The 5,314-nt window shown below is 34.0% G+C and overlaps 1 pseudogene; it reads right to left on the bottom strand.

Moving 5' to 3' along the window:
• Nucleotides 1-2,233: 2,233 nt before the first annotated feature.
• Nucleotides 2,234-5,314, bottom strand: part of LOC137618178 (uncharacterized) — a 13,146-nt pseudogene continuing 10,065 nt past the window's right edge.

Raw genomic sequence — 5,314 nt, 5'->3', positions numbered from 1 at the left:
CTTCTCTTGAATCAATGCGAAGAAACTACACTTTCAGACAAAAGATCTCTGTAAAGTTTCCTAGTTTCTTTCATAATGTCATTTCTGCTTGACGAAAAATTATTAACTAGAGACAATGGTTTCTTGACATTCTTCTCCTCTACTACAAAATTCCTTGCTATATGCCCTTTCTTATTACATCGGTAACAAATTATCTCTCAACTACTACCTTCCCATTTGCTCTTACAAAACCTGGCAGTACACCCTAGTTTTCCACATGTATAACAATAATAATGATAATTATATTTCCCTGTATTACTATTGCTAAAACTACTCTTACTATGTTGCCTCTTACCACACGAAGGATTATACTTCTTCTTACTATCACTTAAACTAGGAGTAAGACTTTTCACGCCTATCTTCTATATATAGCTTAATGTCTGGAGATATGTTATCTTTTAGTTTCTAATAAAACTAAGTTCTTGAGATCATCAAAACTATTTACTTCAGCGGAAGTTAACCAATCACAAAATGATCTTTCTAAGTTCTTTCCATATTCTACATAACTACTGCTATCATCCCTTTCCAAACTTCTGATTTTTTTATGGTACGCCTCTGGTACTAACCTCTATGCACTAAGAACAGTTCTTTTCTCAATATCATAGTCTTCACTTTCATCCTCAGACATACAGAAAGTGCCCTATACACAGAAAGTGCCCTATACACAGAAAGTGCCCTACCACTTAAGACTGACTGTAAACATAAGGTCCACTTTTTGGGGGGACAACCTACTCTATTCATTAACTTTACAAAAGACATGAAATATTTTGTTACATATTCCTGATCAAATTTTGGAATGAATTTCAACACTGCCCCAATACCTATTTTATCAGAATTATCGTTCAATGATGAATTACTACTCCGTCTGCTACCTGACGCACTACTTCCTGGTCTGCTCCCTGGCAGACTATTATGAAGATTTTGCCTTAAATGAGCGATTTCTAACTCATGTTTACGCTGTTTCTCATTTTCTTCTCGCTCTTCCTCATTTTCTTCTCGCTCTCCTTCATTATTTTCTCTTTAAGCTGCTCTTTCGTCTCTCCCTTACATTTCCTGTTCTTTCTTAAAAATTTACTTGTGGAGAGCATCGCCATTTAGACCAAGAAGTTTACCTGACGCTATGAAATCTTTCATTATCTTACTCACTCTACTGCTTTCTATATTCTCCCTGTTTGAATTGGTTACGTTTTTGAAAATTGTAGCAAGGTCGCCAACTATTACGATCTTAAAGTCATTATAGGTTTTTTTAATAATCAAAATAAATGTTTGCAGCAACCACTATTGAAATATGGGCCATGAATATGAAAAGAAACTCACGAAAAAAACACGTTTATTTACAAGCTTATAAAGAAAAATAATGTTACTTCTTCAGTTACTTTAACTGACAAATCAAATCAATCAAAACATCAATAGAAAATAGGAACAGTAGGTAAGGTAGAAATACTTAAGTAATAGTTTTCTGCAGCTGCTGAGACGATACTGGTATGGAGACAACCGGCTTGAGAACGTTGCAGAAGGACGGTTGAAATTGAGATGAAACTGGCACGATGACCGGATTCGAAGATGTCACAGACAAGGTGGCATCAAGATGAGACATCAGAGGTCTTCTTCCAAGAATTCGATGATAGTGTTTAACTAAAGCAGGCTGCAGGCAGTGTTGGCTTCTTTTCGTCATAAGCAGGAAGGGCTGGCTTCTTTAATTTGTCAATTCTTCTCAGACATAATAGGATTTTGGAGATAGGCTTTCATTGTCTGAAGGGAAGGTTAGAATCTTGATATATCTGACTTCTGGTCTTCTCTGTTTTTTATCTCGTTATGACTTGAATCTTATTTGCTTCGGACATTGTTCTTCTCTTGTGTTATATCCTGTCGTATCTCTCTTGGATGATCTCCTCTCGAAGTTTATATACCCATGTATGAGTGGAGTTAATTATAGTGGGCAGTGGTCATTTCCATAGAAGGCGTTCTTTTTAACAATTATGTGTGTCTACCGGCCTCCTCAAAAACGCTCACTTTGATCACACCATGGAAGCTTCTAGAAGAAGTTTCTGATGCAATCCAGACCATGTGTTAAGTCATAACAAAAGGGCAGCACGTGTCATTCCATGATGATATATGTCCTAAACAAGGATTTCCCTCAGGCTCAGTTTCTCAAAATATGCTGACTCCACTGATTAAGACGATGACATATTGGTCAAAACAGGACAGTCCCCTTATCGCGGTAGACGCTCTCGTCGAGGCTCGGTTTGCTTTCAAAATGCTGACGACAGTGAAGGATGACAGGTTCGATCAAACAAGACTGTATTCGGAACTCTCCTCGCCTCGCCTCACTGCTCACACTTTGGGAATAAATATTTTTGCCTTTTATAACATCCTTTTAAAAGTATTATGTCTACCTATGACACTGGGTAATTAAAAAAAAAACAAAGTAGTCTACCTATTCAAGCTTTATATGCAGACGAAGCTCCTGAACATGAAAACAAGCCAATGGAATGACTTGGTGGGTTGGTGAATATAACACTAAAGAAAGAAGCTCTGATAAGAATCCTCCTGATCTCTCCTGAGTTATCAAGACTCGCTATAGATACAAAGAATACTTTTGGCATCAGAAATCACGAACGATTAAAACATCATGATCTAACAGGTTCCAAAGAAAAATGGCAACAGCAAAATATAAACTACATGTACACTAGGCTTACCCCATTTATTAATCCCGTAGCATGTGATGACTATGAACTCATTATAAAAATGTTTGTTATTGACAAAATAATTGGAAGAGACATCTGAGAAAAAAATGGAGCCAATTTTACAACAACTTCAAAAGAAATCGGCTAAAACCATGCAGCTGTATCATTGTGGCACCTAAGAGAAAAAGGACTTCCTTTATGTAAGAATAGATGCAAAACTATGGAGACTGAAGTGTTAGATACCTTTGTCCAGCTGAAGGTCGATCATACATTTTTGCTTCGATCAGCCACGGTCACATAGATCTACATGGATACCTTATTAAGTATGACTTCACTGCACTATCTCTGTCAATGTTTAACTTGAGTAGAACAATTATTCCTTCCACACACAAGAGTAATTTAATGAACATTCTGGAAGAGCAACACTCCCTGTACCATGAAGACCTGAAATGCTACCTCAGAGGGTACTGTGGATGAAACATGTGTGCCAGAGCAGACTAGATCTAGATTATTTACAATTGATGTACTGAAAGCTGAAAAAAAAACCACTTCAGATATGAAGCAATGAGATATTTTACAACAGAAAAAAACCCACTTTGCTGAAATATGATGATATTCTCTTAGTCTTTAATATACACCTGAAAATTCTCTTAAAAACTACATGTGAATGAAAACATTTGGAAAAGCAGTGCCTGTTGAGTTCAGAATAACATATAACACTAATACTGTATTATAAACATTGCCATGAAAACCCTTCTATTTGATTCTAAAACAATAGATGGGGTAGCAGATTATATCTCTGATAAAGTCATAGTTTTTGCAAAGACAAATAAAAGAAGTCTAGTAGCTAGTTGAAGAATAGAAACAACGTGAATTCCTGGAGAAGGTTTGACAGATCTGCTAAGTATCCACGAGGAGGCTGATCCAAGAATAATTCTACACTGCCTTTATGCCTCACGCTATGATGCTACTACCCTCCATTTATATTCATATGACACTGATGCATTTGTAATTTCCCTCTGATGATCTAAATGGTTCCCATCTAATATGATGTTTGTGCGAGGTGTTAGACCAAAGAGAAGAATGACTGATGTCAATAGTGAGTGTTCTTCCTTGAGCTCAGGGAAAGCATAGGCGTTATTAGGATTCTGTGGTGTGCCAGACTGCGATGTAACTTGATGTTTGGCAAGGAAAAGAAAAATATTTTTCTGGAAAGCTTCCAGATTTCAGATTCAGCTGTCTTGGTTTCTTTTGGGAAGACATGGCTGCTAAGAAGAATTTATTAAGTTGATTGAGAACTTCATTTGTCAGACCTACATACCTGGGACAAAAATTGCAAACATTCGTGAACTCAGTTGGTACATGTTCACCAATAGACACGTACTGGAAATCTTCCCTCATCGAAAGCAGCTTTGACAACATACATATTAAGAGTACATTACCAGGTATTAGGGTTGTATAGTTTTGATAAACTATACCTAAATTTGCCAGTCATATGACATTTTAGAGCACAATGATTACACCCCTGTTAGAGGACTCTTTCCTTGTGCCCCCGAAACAGTCATACTACTAGTGAGATGTTCGTGTCTGAAAGAACATTGTTATGAATATTGTAAGCGTAAACTATCCATTAATATGTACAGATCTGCATAAATGTGATGGTGATGAGGATATATGCAATAACAGTGACAATGAGGATGATAATTATCTATGGTACTCAGATGATGAGTATTAAATCATGAATATATTCTTTATACTCTCTCAATGTGTTTTACTTTGTTATGCAGTGCATATCGGTGTTCACTAGAAATCCTTATGAATATTTAAAATATTCATAGTAAATTTGTCTAATTTCTGATAAAATGTTTTTTTTTTTCCCTGTAAATTTTGAGCAAAATATTTTCTATTGCTGTTTTTCATACGTGAACTTGAGATTTAGGTATTGAGGGAAATGCACAAATAATTGATGATTATATATTATGGAAAACTAAATAATTGATTATATCTTCTAAAGTGAGAAAAGGTTTAAAATACATATTAAATACTTTTTTTGGAGGGAGGGGGGTTTATACATAATATAAAATGAAATGAAAAATTTTCATAACACCACTGGAACAGGATTTTGAGGGAAATACAACAACATATGATGATTTTATCTAATATGGAAAACTAAAATAATTGCTTATATCTTGTGAAGTATGAAAGATACAAAAATACATATTTTGCACTTTTTATTTTGCTTTTGTATGAAGAAAAATTAAGTTTGAATGCAAATTTTTCGCAGGACCACTCTGGAATGAGTTATTGATGGAAATGCAACGATATGTTATGAATATATATTATGGAAACTAAAATAACTGTTTATATCTTGTTTAGTACGAAAGATACAAATATATATATATATATATATATATATATATATATATATATATATATATATATATATATATATATATATATACATATATATATATATATATATATATATACATATATATATATATATACATATATATATATATATATATATATATATATATATATATATATATATATATATATATATTAATTTTAATTTCCTTTTGGTA

The sequence above is a fragment of the Palaemon carinicauda genome, chromosome 2 (genome assembly GCF_036898095.1).
Source record: "Palaemon carinicauda isolate YSFRI2023 chromosome 2, ASM3689809v2, whole genome shotgun sequence".
Taxonomy (NCBI): Eukaryota; Metazoa; Arthropoda; class Malacostraca; order Decapoda; family Palaemonidae; genus Palaemon; species Palaemon carinicauda.
This window is presented reverse-complemented; position numbering and strand designations above follow the sequence as displayed.